The sequence below is a fragment of the Bison bison genome, unplaced genomic scaffold, assembly GCF_000754665.1.
Source record: "Bison bison bison isolate TAMUID 2011002044 unplaced genomic scaffold, Bison_UMD1.0 scf7180017864340, whole genome shotgun sequence".
NCBI lineage: Eukaryota > Metazoa > Chordata > Mammalia > Artiodactyla > Bovidae > Bison > Bison bison.
Window position 1 is genome coordinate 4,314,160 of NW_011494912.1, and position 23,173 is coordinate 4,337,332.

The following is a 23,173-nucleotide window of genomic DNA, read 5'->3' on the forward strand; positions in this document are numbered from 1 at the left end:
CCTCTGGCGGCCAGGAGGGGGAGGCCCTGCGCTGAAACAACTGGGACCAGCATTTCCAGAAGGACTTGGGCTGTCCTCGCCTGACTATGGGATCGGGACCCTGGGGATTGAGGGGTGAGATGGGGTGGGAAATGAGGGGGTCATGCCTCCCCACCTAAGTGGGGAAAAATTTAGGGGCCAGAGGATAGGAGAGGGAGACTGGTACCTGACTTCATCCCAGCTTTCAACGGGGAAAAGTCAAGGCCATGAGGTCTGAGAGCTTTTCCCTGCCCCCAGAGGGAGGATAAGTGGAGAACACAGTCACAAGTCCGAGGACAGGAGTTAAAGGACCCCTCCTCCAGCCAGGAGCACCGAGGCAGTTGGCAGGGCCAGTGGGGGAGGCCGGGGTGGCAGGGGCCAGAGGCCAGGCATTGGGCTTGGTGGGACCTAGGACTAAAATTCTGGCTCGAGCACTTTCTATCAGGGTAACCTCTTCAAAGGACTTCGGTTTCCTCATCTGTCATATGGTGATAAATACTCCTGCCTGGGAGGTTATCGCAAAGATGAGTGAGATGAGGTCATATATTTCTGTACCGTGCTGCAGTTCCGAAATGCTCCGTCCCCTGGTCTTAGCTCCAGTGCTGCTGCTGTTAACATTAGTTCTGCAAGCCCCACTCCTTGTAACTATTAGACTTGGCTCTCTGCTGGGTCACCCTGGGACCCTGGGCTCTCCCCTTCCTCTCCCTGCTCTTAGGCAGTGGCTGCTCTAGGAGTTTGGAAGGTGGTGGGTGTGGGTGCTAGAAGAACTGTCTTGAATCTGTGCATGCACAGTAAGTGTACAGCTCTTACTTCCTGTGTGTGTTATTTGGGGATCCTTTCAGGGGGCGTCGCTGATGAGATGCTCAGCCCAAGCCAGCCCTTGTTGTTGAGGGTAGGGGGTGATCAGGGTTAGGGGCTGAGGCTCGGGGCCTGAGATGTGCCTGCTGGGGGAAGGGAGGGGAAGCCAGGGGGTAGGGTGGATCTGAGTGCCTGCCCCGTCCCGGGGAGCGGGAAGGACAAGGGTACTGGGGAGAAACTGGGCCCCACTCCTCTCAGGGCAGTGACGTGGGCAGGAACCGGCTTTCAGACTTGCAAACCGCAGTCTGCTCAGAGTCTTTATTAATTCCAGGACTGGGAGGGAGGCTGGAGCCAGCGGGAGAGGACTTGCTGCAGGGGTAGTGGTGGGGGGGGGGCCAGGAGAGGTGTGGGGGCGCCTGCAGGGTACGACTTGAGGCTGCCGGGCCCAGCCTCTCCGCTGTGTCCTGTCCCCCACCTGCATCCCTGAGTCCCCCCTTTTCCTTAGCATCCTGTATCACAGCAGCTCCCTGAACTCATATCCCACAGGCTTTCTGTACACCTCCAAAGAATCAAACCCAGTAGACTGATTATCCAGTGCCACTTAGTCCAATGCATTCAAGGCATAAAATGTAAGAACTGGGGGTTACAGTGATAGACCAACATTCATTCATTCAAGAAACACAACAGTCCTGAATTGCTCTCTACCCACCTGCCGGCATAGCTGTACAGATAAGCAATGTAAAAAAAAAAAAAAAAAGAAAATGTCAAACTGCCTGGGGCACCAAATGTTGCAGGGGCTTGGCTTTACTGTTACCACCAACAAGTGTTACCCACCCACTTGGTCCAGAGCATCCAGGTGAGTCATTGATGGGCCACCAGCCTCTCCAGACCTGTAGGAAGGACAGAGCCCCAGCCTCCATTTGGCTCTCAGTCATGGCTGTGCTCAGAAACCCTCAGAAAAAGCCTCTCAGACAAAGCCCGGATTTCTGAGCATGTCCTTCAGGGCCTTGCCCGACCTGGCTCCACTGCTCTGCCTCTCTCCTCCCCTCTGGCTGATGGAGCGGCTCCCCAGCACCTGGACTCGTCCTGGAGGGCTGGGTGCTGGACCTTTGCTGCTGGAGTTCACTGGTCTCAACTTCCCCCAGCTCCGTGCCCCTCGACATGCCTGCCCCCAGAAGCTCTCTGAAGGTTCTTGACTTGAACTTGTTGCTTCATTCTTATCCTCCACTGGCCTGGCCATCACTGAGGGCAGTGTGAGGATGGACTCATTTCTGCTTCCTTCATGGTTGAAGAGTATGAGAGGACAAGCACAGACGTGCACTCCAGGAGATGGGGGCAGAGTTCTGGTGATAAGGACAGACCTCCAGAAACCCGGGAGGTGTGGTTTCTGTTTTCTTCCTTATCTACACATGGTCCTTTTGTCCACTGAGTGTAGGATGTGCTATCTATCTGCACGGGACCTTGGACCAGAGACAGTAAGCGTAGGCTGCCAGCTAGCCTGGGAAGAGCTCGATGTCATCCCAGACCTGGGACCCCCTACTGGGGTTCCCTCAAATGAGGGGGCCTCAGTTATCAATCATTTACACCTCCGTGTGAGCGAGCGTCCCCCCGGCTGGTCCCATGGGAAATAAGGTCCTCATTACACTAACAGCGGGAACAAGAATTTCTCAACCTAAGTGAGGTTTGGGAAGGACTTGCATGCTGGTTGGGTAGTGTGGGCTCCAGAGCAGACCTTCTAAGAGAGAAGCAGCAGAAAGGCAGAGTGAAGGCCATACATACACACGCTGCCCTGGCCCATCCCTTCTCACCCATGAGACCCAGCTGCCAATGACATTAAGGTCTGAGCTTTCCCCTCTTCTGATTTTAAATTTTCTAGTAGCTTTGGAAAGAAAGCTATGACAAACATGACAAACCTAGACAGCATATTAAAAACCAGAGAGATCACTTTGCCAACAAAGGTCCGTGTAGTCACAGCTATGGTTTTTCCAGTGGTCATGGATGAATGTGACAGTTAGACCATAAAGAAGGTTGAGCACTGAAGAATTGATACTTTCGAACTGTGGTGCTGGACCAGACTTTTGAGAGTCCCTTGGGCAGCAAGGAGATCAAATCAGTCCATCCTAAAGGAAATCAGTCCTGAATATTCATTGGAAGGACTGATGCTGAAGCTGAAATTCTAATACTTTGGACACCTGATGCGAAGAGCCAACTCATTGGAAAAGATCCTGCTGCTGGGAAAGATTGAAGGCAGGAAGAGAAGGGGACAACAGAGGATGAGATGGTTGGATGGCATCACCGACTCAATGGACATGAGTTCAAACAAACTCTGGGAGATGGGGAAGGACAGAGAAGCCTAGCATGCTGCAGTCCATGGGGTCACAAAGAGCTGGACATGACTTAGCAACTGAACAATAACAAGTAGCCACTTGAAAGAAAAGACAAATAAAATTAATTTGCTTAATAAGCTATGCTAAGTCACCTCAGTTGTGTCCGACTCTGTGCAACCCCAGAGACAGCAGCCCACCAGGCTCCCCTGTCCCTGGGATTCTCCAGGCAAGAACACTGGAGTGGGTTGCCATTTCCTTCTCCAATGCATGAAAGTGAAAAGTGAAAGTGAAGTCGCTCAGTTGTGTCCGACTCTTTGCAACCCCATGGACTGCAGCCTACCAGGCTCCTCCATCCATGGGATTTTCCAGGCAAGAGTACTGGAGTGGGGTGGCATTTAACCCAATATACCTAAAAGATTGTATTTGGAGCAATTAATGGATACAAAAAATTATTCAAGAGATATTTTGCATTCTTTTTTGTACAAAGTCTTCAAACTGGAGTGTAGGATACACTTTGACTATCACCTTGATTTAGATCAGTTACATTTCAAGTGCTCAGCAGCCTCCTGTGGCCAGTGGCTGCTGGGTGGATGGTCCAGGGCGAGACCACGAGGAGTCTGGGTCTGGTGGGGAATGAGCCTGACTTGGGACCAGCGAGGAGGGAACACTGGGGGTGGTTCTTGCTACTGAAAGGTTACCAGTGGGACAGGGCATGAGGAGAAGGGACAGAGGGAAGAGTGCAGTCCTTGGGGGCCCTCAGTGGGAGGCCCGAGGAACGCACAGCACAGGGGAGAGGCCATTGTGTTGGTGACCAAGCCAGGGAGGCCGGCTTCCTACCTAGGGGTACCAGGCAGCATTTCATCTAGGAGAGGAGAGCGGCCTTCTGCAGCTCAGCCTCCCCAGAGGCGGCTGGGACCCCCGCAGCGGACTTTCCTGGGGATAAAGCATCTGCAGCTGAAAAAAGACTGAATGCTGCAGATCTGGGCCACTCGTGGAATCTTACTTCATCACATGGGATCTGCCCAAACCCGGGTAAACCCAAGGGAAGTACAGCCTGTGCTCAGAGCGGGGTTTGGGAGTTGGGAAGGCGGGCTAGCATTTCTACAACCCACCAGGCTGGGGTGGGAGGGCAGAGGGGCCAGTGGCTGTCACTGTGACAGGGATTAACGCTGATCAGTGTGTGAGCTGCGACAGATCACCTTGTAATACCTGATGAAGGTGACATCAGGAGTAATCAACCCTAAGGTGCACTCATTTCCTTTTATGGAGACGGGACAGGGGTCTCCACAAGCCCTTATGAGGGAAAACTTCTGGCTTTAAGAGTCTAGTCCCTGGTGGCTCAAATGTTTAAGAATCTGCCTGCAATGCAGGAGACCTGGGTTCAATCCCTGGGTTGGGAACATTCCCTGGAGAATGGAATGACAACCCACTCCAGTATTCTTGCCTGGAGAATTCCATGGACAGAGGAGCCTGGCAGGCACATGGGGTCGCAAAGAGTCACACGACTGAGTGACTAACACACAGACACACACACACACACAGCAAGTACTCAAGAGTGGGACAGGGTCCACTGAAGCAGACGTTTGAGGCTGGGGGAGGAGAAGGCCAAGGAGGACCATCCCCCCTGCCCCACGCCCCAGCTCCACACACTGCCCCAGGGTTTCCCAGCTCCGGAGGCCCGCGTCTCCGATCCAGTAACCTCTGCCCAGGCCCGGGTGTTTGTATGTCTGAGTCATTTGTCAGTCTGGGTCCTTGGCCCGTGCAAGCCAGGGGGTGGGTGTCCCGGACGGGCCGTTCTGCCCCGTGCTGTTCCGCTTTGCCTCGCGGGCTGTCTGCTGCCGTCTGGGGGGAACATCGTGAGCTGGGTGCTCTGAGCACCCCTCCCTAGGGGACCCGGGACGGAGGAGTCCAGGACACGCTTCTCATGGCTTTCACACTTGACAGTTTACAAAAGCACATCTCCATTTTCGATCGGAGATATTATTAACCAAGTTTATAAACACAGGGGTTAGGAGCCCTGTCTACAAACTCGGGCTGCCAGAAAGCACTGCTATCTCTTGCAGATCTATTTAATTCTAACTCTGAGCCCCTGTCACATGGGCAGGGGCAGCGAATTCCATCCCAGTTACTGGGCCTCTCTGCCTCCTCCCTCCACCCCCAACCAAAATCCAGGCGTCTCCGCTAAGCCCTGGAGACTAGAACTGGCTCTGGCTCAACGATCGCCATGTGGGAGCCTCTGTGCCTTTGTGAACCCCGCATTGCGCTGAGGCTGGGGAGCCGGGGCCTGGGGAGGCTTTCATGGGGCAATCCCCTCCTGGGAGTCACAGGAGGATCTCCCGGTCCCCGAGAAGGACCTCTTCCCTCTGGGCCCCCTGTCCCTCTGGGATTCTGACTCAAAGTGAGGATGGCTTCAGTCCGCGTTGGCCAGCAGCCTGCTAAGCTGCTGGAGGGGAGGGATTCAGGACTGACACTTACAGGTATTCACAACCAAATAAACTATTACGCTTCCCAGAGGAGGAAACTGGGCCTTAAGAAAGCACACACCCGGCCCAAGGTCACCCCAAGGCGTTGTCACCTGGAGCTGATTTCACCCCCTCAGCCACCCTGTCTTCTGAGTGATGGAGAGCAGGGCCTTCTCTTCCCTGGTTTTGGCACATAGTAGGGCCCAGGGCTGAGCTGTCTGCCCCCAGCAGTTCCTACGGGGCTCTGGTGGGCAGAGCAGTCTGCGCACCCTGCCCTCCTCCGTGCTCCCTCTGCCCGGCTTTCTCCTGCACACCTTATCACCTCACCTCCCCCAGCCCGCCGTGCCCAGGAGCCCTTCCAAAAGCCTGACCCACGAACACGGCCGGGCAGGGAGCTCTCTTCGCCTGAATCCTGCCAGTCTCCATCTCTACACCACGTTTGGGGCCCCTCCCTGCCCTGAGCAGACCCCTCCACCCATGCCTGGAACCCTTAGCTGGCTTGATCCCTGTGGCGCCAGGCGGGTCCCACGGGGCGGGCAGGGCAGCTGCCAGGATGAAGGGTGGGAGACAGGCGAGGCCGGGCCAGGGGTCCTGCTGGGCCGGGGTTATCTGCTCTGGCAGTTCTTTCTGTCCTTCACATTCCTGAGCTGCCTGCTTTCGCTGAGCATGGAGCCTTGGGAGTGGGGGACTCACAGAATGCTAGCACCAGCAATCCTGGAATGAGGAGCAATCAGGAAGACTTCCTGGAGGAGATGACGCCAGAGCTGCATCCTGGTCCCTTCTCGCAAAGGGAGATGCACGCTGGGTGGCATCTGCAGAAGCAGGAAGGCTGAAAGCCCTGGCTGAGACCTGTACCCTTCAGCCCACCCACGGGCTGCCTGCCTGACTGCCTGCGGGGGAGGGGTAGCTTCCGAAAGCATAGACCCCAGCTGTTCCCGCCCTGCTTCAGGCCACCAGTAACTGACCCTGGGAGGATGCTGGCCCTTCCTGCTCAGCCTTTCACACTCTACTAGCAGGCTGTGACCCATTGATGAGGTATAAAATTGATTTAGCGGGTCAGGAACAGCATTTTAGAAGGAGAGAAAAGAAGACATGCAAGTGTAATATACATGTGACCAAACCAGCCTTGTATCTTAACTCTTTTGTCTGGTTTTCATGTTTGCCTGGGAGGCCTAGATGAAGATGAATTCTTTTCCTGCATGTCACAGTCAGAAAGTCCGAGAGACACCATGACCATGAGTGTTTACAAATGGTTCTCACACTCTGTGCGGGGGAGCTGTGGGGAAGAGGTACCTGTGATGTGACTGAGGAACGTCCAGGTAGACAGCTGAATGGGGGGAGGGAGATCCCCCAATCCTGCAATGCCTTCCTGATACCCCTCGCCTGGCCACAGGTTGGGTTCCCACCAAGCTGCTAAGAACTGAAGTCTTGGCCCCCAAGCTTGGGTCACCATTGTTCTTGGGGGTCGCTATGCCTGCCGTCTGGCTCCAAAGCCCCCAAGACTCCCCCAAGGGCCCTCCTGACACTCTGATTCCTTTCCTGACCCTCAACATGCTCACTGCTCCCGTTCCTGAGAGCAGTCCCTCTGGTGCTGATTCTTGCCTGGATTTGCCGGGTGGGTTTCAGGAGGTGTATAGACCTCCTGATATGACATTTCAAAATGTCCCCTAGAGGACAGAAGGTCCCTCCCCTGCGCTGGCTTCTCCAAGGGGTCTTTCCTGGTTACATGGTGTTACCAGACGGGCCTACTATCCAGACGGGTGTAGGGCTGTTCTCACCCACTGCTCTCAGAACGCACTTTGAGGTCTTGTAGGGCTGGAGACTGGCAGAATCTAGGAGGGCTCCCTGCCCGGCAGTGTTCGGCTAAGCTGCCCACTCTTTGTCCATCAACCCAGACTGCTGAGAGCCCTGGTCCCTCCAGAACCCTGTGTGTGTAGAGTTCGCCGGTTAGGAAATAAAAATCTGATACTGCTAAAGCGGATTGGGGGCCGTCAAGCAGAAGAAGTGTCAGGTGGGGTCAACCCAGGAAGGCTTCCTGGAGGAGGAAGCATGTGGCTTTGGATCCAGCCGGTACTGTGCTCCCCTCATCTGTCAGGCCCCATGCTGGGAGCTTCAACGACAGTAACCCGTTTCATCTCCAAATGAATGAGGAGCTGGTGTTATTTTCCTGACTCAATCACATCTTTTTATCTGGTATTTCTGATGCTTTGCCATCTTTGGATGTTGCTGACTCTGGAGGGACCATCCTTCCCAGGGCAAGCTAATTCCTATAGATAGTAAACAGCTTGCCTGGGAGAGGGACTTTCACATATAAACCAGCCAATCCAGAGTTCACACTTCAACCACCTCCTCTATGGAGCTCTCATCCTCCGGGCCACACTCATCTGCCCTAATCAACCCCAGGCCAGGGATCAGTGAATTCAACTCCACAAGGGCATTTTAAAGTGAGAGCTGGTAAAGAATCTGCCTGCAATGTGGGAGACCTGGGTTCAATCCCTGGGTTGGGAAGATCCCCTGGAGAAGGGAAAGGCTATCCACTCCAGTATTCTGGCCTGGAGAATTCCATGAACTATACAGTCCACGAGGTCACAAAGAGTCGGACACGACTGAGCAACTTTCACACAACATATACAGAGTCAAGTGCACAGAGAGTAGGTGGGTAGCTTGAGGGTTTTTGTTTTATGTGATTTTTTTGCTTGAGGGTTTTTAAATGCTTACACACCCAGGTCACTACCCTTCGCATCAACATACAGAGCACTTCTGGGTCAGTCCCCACTGGAGACAACCACTCGGCTGATGCCTCTCACCACAGAGTACTGCTGCCTGTTCTTGAACTTTGCAGTGGGCCTAACTGTATCCCCCAAAGATATGGTCAAGCCCTAATGGCTGGCACCTGTGACCTTATTTAATACTAGAGTTTTTGCAGATGTAATCTAATTCACATGAGGTCCTACTGGATTAGGGTGAGTCCTACATCCAATGACTGGTGTCTTCATAAGAAGGCCATGTGGGGACTTCCCTGGTAGTCCAGTGGCTAAGACTCCCAATGCAGGGAGCCTGGGCTCAATCCTTGATCAGGGGACTGGGTCCCACATGCCACAACTAAGAGTTTGCGTGCCCCAATTAAGATCCCATTTTTGGGAAAGGAGTACATCAAGGCTGTATATTGTCACCCTGCTTATCTAACTTATGTACAGAGTACATCAGGCGAAATACCAGGCTGAATGAAGCAAAAGCTGGAATCAAGATTTCCAGGAAAAATATCAATAACCTCAGCTATGCAGATGACACCACCCTTACGGCAGAAAGTGAAGAGGAGCCTCTTGATGAAAGTGAAGAGAAGAGTGAAAAAGCTGACTGAAAAAGCAACATTCAAAAATGAAGATCATGGCATCTGGTGCCATCACTTCATGGCAAATAGGTGGGGAAACAATAGAAACAGTGAGAGACTTTATTTTCTTGGGCTCCAAAATCACTGCAGATGGTGAATGCAGCCATGAAATTAAAAGACACTTAATCCTTTTTTTTTTTTTTTGACACTTTCTCCTTGACAGAAAAGCTATGATCAACCTACACAGCACGTTGAAAAGCAGAGACATTACTTTGCCAACAAAGGTCTGTCTAGTTAAAGCTATGGTTTTTCCACTAGTCATGTATGGATGTGAGAGTTGGACTGTGAAGAAAGCTGAGCGCCGAAGAATTGATGCTTTTGAACTGTGGTGTTGGAGAAGACTCTTGAGAGTCTCTTGGAGTGCAAGGAGATCCAATCAGTTCATCCTAAAGGAAATCAGTCCTGAATATTCATTGGAAGGACTGATGCTGAAGCTAAAACTCCAATACTTTGGCCACCTCATGCGAGGAACTGACTCATTGGAAAAGACCCTAATGCTGGGAAAGATTGAAGGCAGGAGGAGAAGGGGTCGAGATGGTTGGATGGCATCACCGACTCGATGGACATGAGTTTGAATAAGCTCCAGGAGTTGGTGGACAGGGAAGCCTGGCATGCTGCAGTTCATGGAGTTTCAAAGAGTTGGACACAACTGAGTGACTGAACTGAACTGATGCCTTAGCTAAGACACAGAGCAGCCAAATAAATAAAATTTTAAAAGGCCATGTGATGATGTGGGGGTGCAGACACACAGGGAGAAGATGGCCATGCGAAGATGGAGGTAGACAAGCCAAGGAACACCAAGGATGGCTGTCAACCATCAGAAACTAGAAAGAGGCATGGAAGCGTTCTTCCTTAGAGCCTTTGGAAGGAGCATGGCCCTTTCAACCGCTTGAGTCTGGACTTCTAGAATTGTGGCAGAATCCATTTCTCTTGTTTGTACACCAGGTATGTGGTCGTTTGTTCTGGCAGTCTCAGGAAGCTCACACCCTCTCAGGAATGAACTCCCACAGTGTGTACTTCTTTGTATTTGGTTTCTTTTGCTCATATGGTGACTACCAGATTTACCCATACTTCCGTCTGTAACTAGACCTCATTCTTTTTCAAGGCCGTGTCATATTGCATCTGATAAATAAACCCCAGTGTATTTATCTATTGTAATTTTAATGCACTTTTGGTTCCAATTTTTTTTTTTTTTTGGTATTGTGAATAATGCTGCTGGAACATCCCTGTCTTTAGTAGAAATATGTACTCATTTCTCATGGGTATACAGCTGGAAGTAGAATTGCTGGGTTCTATGCTAAATACATGTTTAATTATTTGAAGAATTTTTGGACAGTTTTTTTAAAAGAAGTACCATTTTACTTTCCTATCAGCAGCCTAGGAGAATTCTGGTTATTCCTCATCCTGTCAACATTTAGAATTGTCAGTGTTTAAATTTTAGCCATTCTGGTGCGTATACAGGGATATCTCATTATGGTTTTAACTTTCATCTCTCTGATGAGTAATGATGGTGAGCTCTTTATCATATGACCTTTGGGCCTTTGAATATCTGTGTTTGTGACATGCTGCCTATTTAAGACTTCTATTCACTTTTGAAAATTGAGTTGTTTGATAGTTTTCTGTTTATTTGTAAGAGTTCTTTATGTACGCTAATACAATTCTGTGGCTAGTTGCATGTATTGTAAGGATCTCCCACTCTGTAGCTTGCCTGTCTTGCCTTTCTGTCTTTTGATGAACAGAAGTCATTGACTTTAATGAAGGCAGAGTTACCAGTATTTCTTTAGTGGTCAGTGCCTTTTCTGTTTCATTTAGGAAATCTTTGCCTACTCAAAAGTCTTAAAGATATTCTCCTATTTTCTTTTAGAAGCTTTATAGTTTTGCTTCTCACTTTTAGGTCTCAGATCTACTTTGACACAGAAGTAATTAAAAAAACAATTATTTGGCTGCACCGGATCTTCGTTGCGGCACGTGGGATCTTTAGCTGTGGCATGCGAACTTTTGGTTGTGGCACGTGGGATCTAGTTCCTTGACCAAGAATCGAACTGGGCCCCCTGCATTGGAAGCAGAGAGTGTTAACAACTGGGCTACTAAGGGAAGTCCCAATACAAGAGTATTTTAAATCTTAGCAGAGCCAGGCCTCAGTCTGCCCACCCAACCACTCTCCAAGCTTGGTGGCTCCAGCCTTTGGGAGAAGTCCTTCCCTCCTGTGTTGCCGGCTGTATGGCCTCTTTCACTAGCCCCTGCCCTTCCCTCAGGCCCTGGATTTAATAAAAGCTCCGAGCTGCCTGTGGTTTTCAGACTGAATGTTGGCTCCAACCTCTGTCAGGATTCAGGCAGCAGGTGGGGTGCCCCATCCCCTCTCCATAAGCATGTCTATTCCTACCTGGGGTGGGATAAGCTCATCAGTTTCTACAACTCTGAGGGTCCCCAGACTGGGATGTGGAGCCTCTTTACTGATCCTTCCTTACTCTTCTCTAAACCCACCCCACAGCCTGACCTTCCCCATAGCTACTCTCCATTTGTTCATAGATTTATGGACCAGAGGAGCTTGTCCTGACCAGGATGACAAATAGGCTCCATCACCAACCACATTTGATTGGCATTGGCTGCCTGAAATGGTGTTAAAAAGGATTCTGGGGATATCCAGTTTCAGCAGGTGAGAATTGCACAGTTGCTTGGTAACGTCTGCCTGGAAACAAGAGATGGGCGCTGTGCCCTGCACATTGTGTCTTTAATGCCTCTGATCCAGTCTAAGACTCTCACTAGGATTAGTCAAAAGTAGAGTTTCAATGACTCATTCAAGGGCACTCAGCTCTTAATTAAGAGAGAGATAGTTTGGAAGCTCAGGTGTTACCCATTCAGCCAAAAAGCAGCTTATTTATTCACTCACCAAATATTGATGGAGCACCTACAATATTTCAGGCCCCGAACTGGGCACTGGCATCACTGATAAATAGACATGAGTTTGAGCAAACTCTGGAAGACTGAAGAACAGGGAAGCCTGGTGTGCTGCAGTCCACGGGGTTGCAAAGAGCTGGATATGACTTAATGACTGAACGATAACAGCTGGGCATTGAGGATATAATGATGAATAAGCCCTAGTCTGGCATATCCCTCGTCTCATGATTTCCCTGATGCCAATATTCAACATACAGAATCAATGAATCAGGGGGTCTCACATGATGTTCATCTGCCATCCTGCCAGCCTGCCGTTGCTCACTTCTTCATCCTCCAGTCCCAGTCCCTGGGGTGAAATTATAGTACAGTTTTTTAAAAATGGAACTTGGTATGTACCTGAAGTTCCATGATTGAAGTGCTTCTCCCCAGATAACTTTCACAAAACTCATCCACAGATGAGACCTGTAACAAAAGGATGTGAAAATCGCTAATGAAATGGCCCAGGAGGACCCCGGGGATTCTGAAATGACTCTTGGGGACTGTCTGGACACCATCTGACGACAACCCCCTGGTCCTGCCCCCTGGTCTGGACACCCTTCTCCCTCTGAGCCAGCCTCAGGACTCTCCACTCTTCCCTAGATGCACACACACGTAGATAGGTATGCACACACACACACACACAGAGGAGCACACACGGGGCCATAGACAAACGCAGGCTTAGACACACCTTCTCTGCCCCACAAGGGTCTGTGCTCACAGATCTCAAGTTAGAGCTCTCACTGTTCCACTTGTGACTCAGCCTTGGGTGAGGCAGCCTCCCCAAGCCTCACCATCCCCGTCTCTTAGAGAGGGTGGTGGGTGAGACACCCACGAGCACGTGGCACACACATTGGGTGTGGGGTTCAGCAACCGTTACGGGAGCACCCCCCAAAGCCCCGCTCAGATCCCTGGCTCAGAGCTGTTCCGAGAAACTGGAGCAGGGCGGAGGGCGTGGCCCGGCGCTCGGGGCTCTGTAGAACATTCATCACTGTGCCCCCTGCGCAGACTTTGGCACAGAGCTGGGAACATGGTAGACAGGCAATCTAGGCCTGTTACAGGAGGGAGGGAGGGAGGGAGGGAGGAAAGATCAGGGTTTTGCTCTCAATCTTCTGGTTCCTTCCCTCTGGGGAAGCCCTAATTGGTTTCAGAGTCCTGAAGGAACAGGGTCTGTCTGTTTTCTGTCCCGGGTAAGCTGGGAAAAAGGCCACTGCTGTCTCGGCTGGACGAGAGGGGGCCCTGGGAGGTGAGCCCCAAGTCCACTGCAGAGCCGCCGATCGGAGCCCAGCTGGGCCCCTGCCTCCCGCCCGGGCCCCATGTTCTCCACTTTCATCATGTCCACCGCCCTGGCTGGGCCCCCGCCAAGCCCTCACTCGCTGGTGAGGGCCAAGCCGGGGCCGTGCCAGGCTCAGCGGAGGCCCTTGGCCAAGAACAGCAGAGCCGTTCTCAGGAAAGCTGGGGGATTAAGCCGCAGGCCAGCAGGGACTCAGGTATCCGCCTCTTGTCCCCGGCCTGGAGAGGAGGGGCAGGACGACCTCAGAGCTGCCATCCTCTTGGGGACACAACACCCCCCGAGCCAGCTCGCCTGGGAACCATCTTCAAAGCGGAGCCAGGGCCACCTGACTCTGGTCCCTCTTGCCCCCTCAGTCGACCCGGCTTCGCAGCCTGGAGCCCCTCTCCTCCAGCCCCGGCTGAGTGCTGACCCCAGGCTGGACCCTGCCCCGAACTTGGGATCTCCCCTCCTCTGAGTCTCCTGGGGTTGGGATCTGCGTGGAGGAAGGGGTCGGAGGAGGTGGGGGCCTCAGGGCAGATGGTCCTTTCTGTTAAGACCACTTCTGTGCTCAGGTGGGAGACAGCATGGGATGGAGATCCCAGCCACAGCTGCCGGGTCATGGTGTGGGGCAGACACACCCGGGGCAGGAGCTGTCCTGGGTTGCCCAAATGTGTCCCCGAGGGGTGAGGCCCCACTTGCTCTGGGGCGGGCCCCCGGGTGCCTGGGGCTTCTGTCCATCTTGTAGCCCTGACTATGGTGTGTTCCTTCTCCCTGTCCTGTCCGTACCCAACCCATCCTTCAGGACTTCTCGGCCTCCGGTGTCTTCTCTGACCCCAGGGGGGGTTGAGGGCTCCCTTCTGTTTCCCCAGCCCCCTACTTCTCCCCTTCCTGGGACCTCGGCCACCCTGGGCTGCCCGCACCTGCAGACTCTTCTCAGAAGGGAGTCGCAGAGCTGGGCGCCCTCTTCTGCCACTCCCCAACCTCCCTCTCTTGACCCTAACGGTCCTGCCGCCCTCTAGGCTGTGACCGTCACTGGCTGGGTCCCCACTGGAGCAGGTGGCTGTTTGCCCCGGCCCAGTCCCTGGTCTGGGCCACCTCTAGGCCCCTCCTTGCAGGCCCGGACGGGTGGGGGTGTCTGCAGGGACGCTGACTCAGATGTTATTTTGGGCTCCCCTTGGGCCTGGCGGGCCCTGGGGCCTCAGGCCTGTTTAGACGGCTGGGCCGGATGTGACCACATCCAGGCGCTTGGGCCTCCCCGAGGCTGGTGAGAGGCAGGCCAAGGCAAACGCCAGCTGGGCAGGGGGCAGGCAGGGAGGCCAGGCCTGGCTGGTCAAGGGATCCAAAGGCTGACCCAGGCCTGGGTCTCAGTTCCAGGGGGTCCCAACTGAGGCCCTGAGCCATGAAGCTGGTGCATTAGTCCCTGAAAGGTCATTCTCTGATAAATCCCCTAAACTGAAATGCCAGTCAGAGAGGGTTGGGCTTCCCAGGGATAGCCTTGACACCTCTCACATGGACATATACCCCACGCAAGAGCCTGAGGCCCAGAGACGGAGGGACAGGCCCAGTTCAGATAGAGAAACCCACCTCAACCTGAGTCTTTGGGTCCCAAAAGACATTACTCTTTAGAGCTGCCGCAGGCTAGAAGCTGCTCAGCCAAAGGTGGAGGGCTGGATGCCCTGGGCTCCCATCTGGACTCCGTGCCCGTGCCCTGTGGGCCTCAGCTTCCTCATCGGTCACCCCCGAGCCCCTGGCGCCCTGTGAGCCTGTGGCCCACAACAATCCCACGTCTCTGTGTAGACCTGGCTTTCCAGGAGCGGCCAGGTGGTACCTGCCGCTCCTCCCTGAAGTCGCTTGTCTTCGGTCCCTGCCCCAGGCCCCAACCAGAAACGTTTAAGGAAACATGGAAATCCTGAAGCTCTGTCCACCACGTCCGACTGAAAACAGAAGGGGCTGGAGCGCTGCTGTTAACTCTGGGAGAGCCAGTGAATGGCCTGGGGCTTGGCGCTGGCGCCCAGGTGCACACCTCTGCCCCAGACTCCATCGTGGGCAGGTTCAGGGCTGGCAGGTGGGTGCTCCTTGCCAGCCAACCTCATACTCTGGGCCCAGACACACCCAGACCAGCTGCCTCAGTGGGAGGCCTTTCTGGGGGAAGGGAGGGGGCAAAGGAGGGAAAGGCTGAGAGATGTTTCAGAGCCACCCGAGGGCCGGGCCTGGGTGCCCCCTTTGAGAGAGGAGTAGGGCAGACGGCACACCTCACTGCTCCCACTTTGCTTTGTCACAGCACAAAAGTGGGGGCCAGTGTGAGACTAAGGACACCATGGCAGGGGGCCGCTGTGCTCAAAGCAGGAAGAGGGGCAGTTTTTCAGGCAGGATGCCCACAGGCACAAAGGCTGGCGTGTCCCTGGTGTCTCGGGTTGGGGGTGGCGGGTGGTTCTAGTGAGCCCTTTTCACATGAGATGCTCAGATTCCAAGACCCAGGTTCTATCTTCAGACACCTCAGAGCTGAGAGGACCTTGCTGCTACTGCTAAGTCACTTCAGTCGTGTCCGACTCTGTGTGACCCCATAGACAGCAGCCCACCAGGCTCCCCTGTCCCTGGGATTCTCCAGGCAAGAACACTGGAGTGGGTTGCCATTTCCTTCTCCAATGCATGAAAGTGAAAAGTGAAAGTGAAGTCGCTCAGTTGTGTCCAACTCTTCACGACCCCATGGACTGCAGCCTTCCAGGCTCCTCCGTCCATGGGATTTTCCAGGCAAGAGTACTGGAGTGGGATGCCATTGCCTTCTCTGGAGAGGACCTTGAGGGGAGCCCATTATCTGGAGGCTAAGACTGAGGCTCAGAGAGGACTGTGGCTTGCCCAAAGTCACGTGGTTGTGGCCAGAAAGGGATCTGGCCTCCATGTCTGTCTCCCAGACTCAAAGACAGTGTTTGGCCAGCAGGGCCCTGGGCCTGGGTGGGAGACCTCCGTCCCCAGCACCCTCCCCTTCCTCCTCTCGATCCAGATGCCAGCCCCAGGATATTCCCACCTGTTCTCCAGAGAGGTGGGGGGGCGGCCTCCCGGTGGCCAGTCCTCTCGGGACGGAGGCTGCGGCTGGCCCCGGGCAGCCCAGCTTTCCGGCAGCCGCCCAAGTATGTGGACGGCCGTGTGGGCAGCCGTTCTTGCCACGTTCCCAGAGCACACACCAAGGAAAACATGGAATGTTTCTTGGATGACACAGTCTCCATCCCAAGTCACGCATTCCTGTGGGAGGGCTGTGAGGAGGGGTCTCAGCTGTCTGCAGAAGCGAGGCTCTGCTAAGACACCCAGTCCTGTCTGCAGACGTGGGTCCCTGGGCCGTGTCCACAGCCAAGGACAGTCAGTGCCGGGTGGCGGCGCCGTGGGCAGGCAGCTGCCATCCTGTCCGTGCAGGCCGCCGGTGGACACCAGCCTTGTCACGGAGCCGACGCCCCGGTTCTGTGTCCTGCCCCCAGCACTCAGCTGGTCATCTCCCTGCCCCCATGGGGACAACTGGTGTGACCCTGCCCACGAGTGTCTTCAGTCCTGATCAGGCAGCTGGTACAGCCTCTGCCCTTGCACTCACTGACCTTTCCCCACCCGCGTGTCCTCCCGGGTACCGGCCTGGGCTGGTTGGAGTATAGTTTGGGTAAGTGTGTGCCCCCCAACCTTTAGCCTCAGTTTCCTCCTCTTTAAGGGGCTCTTGTCATTCACATGACTGCTGTGATCAGGATAAAGTGTGATGGCCAGGACACTCTTGGTCTCTGGCCCAGGACTGGGTTACAGGGAATGACAGAGAGAATGTGGGTATGTATAGGAGGTCGATTATGCTGGAGGCCTGATCCTGCTGGCCTCTTTATAAAAGGAGGGAGCCTCTAGTCTTGAACTTGGAGATTCCGAGTCCTCATTAGCCTAAGATGGAGGTCAGGGACCCAGAGAAGGCGTGCATGAGGCCTCTGCCTTAGAGAGCCCATCAAAGAAAGAGGCGGTGGGCAAGAGTGCTGAGTATTGTGAAACAAGAGGACCAGGATGGGGTTGGGGGTTGCAGGAGCTGAAGGCAACCCCTCTCCTACCTTAGGGAGGCAGGAATGACTCTCAAGGAGGGGACTTATGGGATGGGCTTTGATGGTTGAGTAGGAGTTTGCCAGCAGATCAGTGCAGAGAAGGAATTTAGAGACAGGGCATCAAGCCTCATGTGTGCAAAGGCCCCCAAGGTGGTATGAAGTGTGAGGCACACTTAGGAAGGCTGTGCTTTTTTTTTTTAAGATTCATATTTACTTATTTATTTATCCTTGGCTATGCTGGATCTTCCTTGCTGCGCGGGCTTTCTCCAGTTGCAGTGAGAGGGGGCTACTCCCAGTCGTGGTGTGCAGGCTTCTCATGGCGGTGGCTTCTCTTGTTACAGAGCATGAACTCTAGCTGTGCAAGCTCCACAATTGTAGCGCAAGGGCTTAGTTGCTCAGAGGTATATGGCATCTTCCTGGATCGGAGATTGAACCCATGCCGCCTGCACTGGCAGGCAGATCCTTAACCATCGGACCAGCAGGGAAGCCCCAAGGCTGAGATTGAGAAGGGCTATGATGAGCTAGGAAGAGGAGAGACTGACTTGAGCAAAGGCAGTGATGAAAAAAAGGAGTAGGTTTGCTTTGAGAGAGGATGAAGTGACATGTGGAGGTGGCCATTCCCCACGAAGGAGAGGTTCAGGCCAGCTTGTGGGGAAAGGTGGGTCGGGTCCTGGAAGGTCCTGACACCTTCTGTCCTTAACCTGCCCCGGTCCCGGTGTCTCCGGCTGGTACGGGGCAGTGGGGGCCGCGGGAGGGCAGCCGCGGTGTCCGCCCCCTGCTGTTTACATTGCTCACATACTTCTGGGCTCTTATCTCCAAGGGTCTGTCGTGCGTGCCCACCTTGCCAAATGGTCCCATCACTGCTTGCCTCATAAATCAGGCCTGCCTCTCCCCAACACCTCCCATCTCTGGCCACATCCTCCCCTTGCTGCTCACCTCACCCTGAGTCCCACCCAGCTGGGGAGGCAGAGGGGGGCCCAGAGGTGAGCCTAGGGCCTGGCCAGAGCTCCCAGCTCTGCAGAACAGATGTCCTGGTGACCTGGTTCTCAGGAAGCAGCCCCAAAGTTCTCCAAAGACTGCTCCAGGGGACCCCTATTTTCCTGGCCCCTGGAGGGGTGGTCAAGCCTACTGTTCCCTGCAGGGGATGATCTGGGGTCGGGGGCGGAGGGGAAGACCCTAGAGGCTAGAAACTGGCCCACACCCTCTGAGAAACTCTAGGGCCTATGTCTGCACTCCACAACAGATCAGAGGCCCTGTCCCTGCTCTTCTGGGCCTCACACCCCTTGTCTGTGAAATGGGTGCGTTCACTCCTTCATCAGACAAACATTCACTGCATGCCAGGCCCCAGGCACGTGCAGCACCAGGCAGCATCTACAGTCTAGAGGGGACGATAGACAAACACAGAGGGGCTCCCCCAGCATCTCAAGGTCTAGGACAGATGGTACAGGGGGTGCCGGGGGACAAGGCAGAGCAGTCAGTCCTCTCTGGAAAGAAGAGGATCCATTTCTACAGTACCTGGGGCCAGGCTGGGGGATGGAAAGGGAGCTCTGGGCAGAGCAGTGTGGTGGGCGAAGGCTCGGGGGACAGAGTTTGGGGAACTTCCCAGGGTCTATCTGATGGAGTGAAGTGCTGCAGATGAGCCATGGGTGTTGAGATGCGAGGCTGGGGAGGTCAGCAGACCATGGGAATCACACCAAGGTGTGGGCCCAAGGCACTGGGGAGCCATGGAGGGTTTGAGACAGGGAGCATCATGATCAGATATGGGGATGAGCAGCTACCCTTGGGCTGCAACAGGGCAGATGGAGGGCCCTGTTAGAGGGCTGTGGGATCCTGGTCAGGGGAAATTGGAGGAGGCATAGTAGATCCCGATCAGAGGTGTTGTCCAAGACTGGTTTCTGACCCGAAGGGTCACACCGCCTTCTCTGCTGCCAAGCCAGCTTGGAGGAGAAGCTGGCTCACCCCTGCAGAGATGGTTCTCCTTTGGGGTCCCTGGCCAGGACCCCTTGACATCTTTCCCAAGCCAGATGCACCCAGATCACGTGAACTGATGCTACTGAAATGGAGGAATGGGGGCACCTTAAGAGGAGCAGGAGGCTGTGGGAGCCCAGAGGAGACGCTGACCCTGCCTTAGCAGTCAGAGAAGGCTTCCTGGAGGAGGGCGCATTTCAGCCAAGTCTTCAAAGACAAGAAGATGTTTGCTAGTTTAAAGGGAGACAGGGATATAGCAATTAGGGTAACCACAATTCAGAAAATACACAAGCCAGAAATCGAAGGCTGGGCTTTGAGTAGGGTGCCTGAGAGTGGCAAGTGAAAAGAAAAAGGCGGGGAGGCCAGCAGGCCGGATCCCTCCAGACGTGGCTTTTATGGAGGCGAGTGGGAGGCATGGGAGGTTCGAAGCAGAGGGGCCATAAGACCAGACTTGCATCTTCGGATGGCCTTCAGGGCATCACCTCCTACGTGCAGAACACCGCTCATTGGTACCCAGGAAGGGGCTGCAGGGTCCAGGAGGGGCCCCAGGAGTCTTTTGGGATAACTTCAGCGATCCGAGGGGTGGACTCTGAGAGCTCAGGTGGTGAAGGGGAGGCACAGGCCGTTGCCTGTATCAAATAAACGCGTAAACACTGGCAGCTACATGCGATGGCTTTGATGAGCCTCAGACGTAAACGGGGACATATTCTAGGATTCCAGTTACATCCAGTTCCGAAACAGGCAAAATTTGTCTATGGTAAGAGAGGCCGGCAGAGTGGTCATCCTGGGGTGGAGGGGGAGCAGTCATCAAGATGGAAAGGGGGTGTGAGGTGGCTTTTGGGGGACCCGGCAAAGGTCTCTATATTGATTTCGGTGCTGTCAACACAAGTGTGCTCAGTTTGTGAAAATTCACATTGGATTTGATGAGAGTTCACATATGATTTTTGTGCTTTTCTAGAGGAACAATGGTGGCCAAAAAGTTCATTCAGATTTTTCCATAAGATGGTATGAAAAACCCAAACGAACTTTCTGGCCAACCCAATAATATAATACTGTAATTAAAGAGTTCAAAAATGAGTCACAGTATTTGAATATATATGTATGTACATATGTGTGTGTATATACAAATCTGGGCTTCTTTGCTGGCTCAGCAGTAGAGTCCACCTGCAATGCAGGAGATGCAGGTTCGATCCCGGGGTCAGGAAGATCCCATGGGGAAGGAGAGGGCTACCCACTCCAGTGTTCTTGCCTGGAGAATTCCATAGACAGAGGAGCCTGGTAGGCTACAGTCTGTGGGGTTGAATATAACTCAGCGACCAAGCAACAACAATCAAATGTTTGTTAATTTATCTGCCTGTCTGGGCTTCCCAAGTGATTCAGTGGGTAAAGAATTGACCTGCGATGCAGGAGACACAGGTTTGATTCCTGGGTCAGGAAGATGCCCTGGAGGAGGGCATGGCAACCCACTCCAGGATTCTTGCCTGGAGAATCCTATGGACAGGGGAGCCTGGTCGGCTACTGTTCATGGGGTCACAAAGAGTCGGACATGTTGAAGCGATGGAGCACACACACATCTATCATCATTTAGCTATGTGTACTCAAGAAAACTTTGATAACACTTGCATGTTGGGTTCCCTGCAGGGAGGTGGGTGAAGGGAGGTAAGGACCAGGTCCCCCCTCCCCTACTCACCCGGAACAAAGACCCTCAGATCTGACACCCCTCCGCCGGAAGGGGAAGGGCTCAGGGTTGTGTTGTTGTCTTTGAGCTACAGAGACAAATAACACTGCTGGCCAGAGCAGACAACTTCATCTATATCCTCCTCCTGGTCCCTGCAGGCTGGCAGACCAGGCTGTAAGCCCCTCAAGGCCGACCTATACGCCCCTCAATAAATATGTGCTGATCCACTGACTGCCCAGCTTGCAGACTGCTGCCCAGCACTGGCCAGAATGCCCAGAAGCAGGTGGGGGACACACCATCTCGTCCCACTCATCAGGGACCTTCTGGGAAGAGCAGTCAATACAGGCGGCACAGACTCGGGGACAGGACAAGGGGGCGGGACGGCTGGAGAGAGCTGCACACACACGGTCACAGACACACCTGGTGTGGACCTGGGCACCCAGGTGTCCACGTACCCTGCTTCTGAGAGGGACTCAGCCCACCCTGGACTCGGAGTGCCCCAGGGACAGGGCTGGTGTGGGGAGACCCGAAGGGTGACACACAGATACGGGATACGCCCCAGGGAGGTGCCCAGGTGGAGCATAGACACACTCAGTCTGGCTGGAAGAGCTGGTAACAAAAAACCGGTGGAGAAACTGGAGAGGATGCTGGGAGGTGGGAGGGGGTGCAGAGGGAGTCCCAGCCTGGGGATCCTGATCTAGGGCTAGACTGCCACACGTGTCCCTGTTCCCCTCACCCCAATGACAGGAGCCTCGCACCTGTGGCCCAGCCTCAGGGGCTGGCAGGGTCGCTCAAGGCCTGCTTTGTCTTCCACTCTCACTTTGAAAGGGCAGCGACAGCTTTGCCAGTGACCCCTGACCTCTCCCTGACCCCTGCCCCCCTCCCACCCTCCATCACATCCCCGGCCCTGACCTCATGTCTGCAGAACCTGGGCGAGGGCGAGATAAGCCGGGCATTGCAGGCTGCTCCCGCCTGGGGACGGACGGGAAGGGCGGGCCAGGCCGCCAGCCTCGAGAGCGCCCATGACTCACCAGGTGGGCAGGGTCCAGGCTGGCATCCGGGAGGAAATGCCACTTCCCCTGGATAAGGCTACAGGGCCCGCCGTTTCTGCCTTCAGATCTGTGCTTCAGGGGTTTTGTTTGAAGAAGTCCTTCCCCACTCCTGTGTTACAAAGCTATTCTCCAACAGTTGATTCTAGCAAATTCAGAACTCTGCTTTTTTACATTTCCGTCTTTAATCCATCTGGAGTCACCTTTTTACGATAGTATTAAACAGGGATGAGGTTGTAATTTGTCTCCGTCAAGTGAGCCCATCTCCTCAACCCTATTAAGCCCTCCACCCTTTCCCCGTGGACCTGGAGTGTGTTAAACTCTGCCCCGAGCTTGCATGTCTGCTCTGTCACCCGCTTCTCTGTGCTCACGCCCACACCAAATTGTCTTCTCCCAGTGGCTTTGTTCTGTGTGCTAACGTTGGGCAGGGCAAGTGAACGCTTCACTCTCGGTACTTCCAAGTCACCTGGCCATTCACGGATCTGTCCTCTGTGTCAATTTTAGAGTAAGTTTATTGAGTTCCTCAAAAATATCCAGATGGAACTAGGGGTTCTGGAAGTGACAGACGGGAGGATGATGACATATCGTGGTTTTTAAACAACAAGAAACTGTGACCTGAAATCGACAAGGAATGGCTGTAAGGCAAGGAGAAACAGACAGCAGCTCCAGTAGAAAAATGGGCCAAAGGCTATGAACGGACCGTTTGCAGAGAAGACACACCCAACTAGAGAACAGGGAAAGGGACTCAACTGCACTTATAATCAGAGAAATGCTAATTAAGACAATGAAAGCGAAACTTGCTCAGCCGTGTCTGACTTTTTGTGACCCCATGGAGACTATAAAGTGCATGGAATTCTCCAGGCCAGAATACTGGAGTAGGTAGCCTTCTCCAGGGGATCTTCCCAACCCAGAGATTGAACCCAGGTCTCCCACACTGCAGGCAGATTCTTTACCAGCTGAGCCACCAGGGAAGCCTTTAAGCCCAGGGAATTAAAACAATAATGAGATATATTTTTTTTCAAACTTTATTTATTTATGCCTGCCCTGGATCTCCTTCACTGCACAGGCTTTCTCTCGTGTGGTGCGCGGGCTTCTCATCGCGGTGGCTTCTCTTACTGAGGAGCATGGACTCTAGGGCCTGCAGGCTTCAGCAGCTGCAGCTCCTGGGCTCTAGAACACACGCTCAACAGTTGTGCCACATGGGCTTGGCTGCTCCG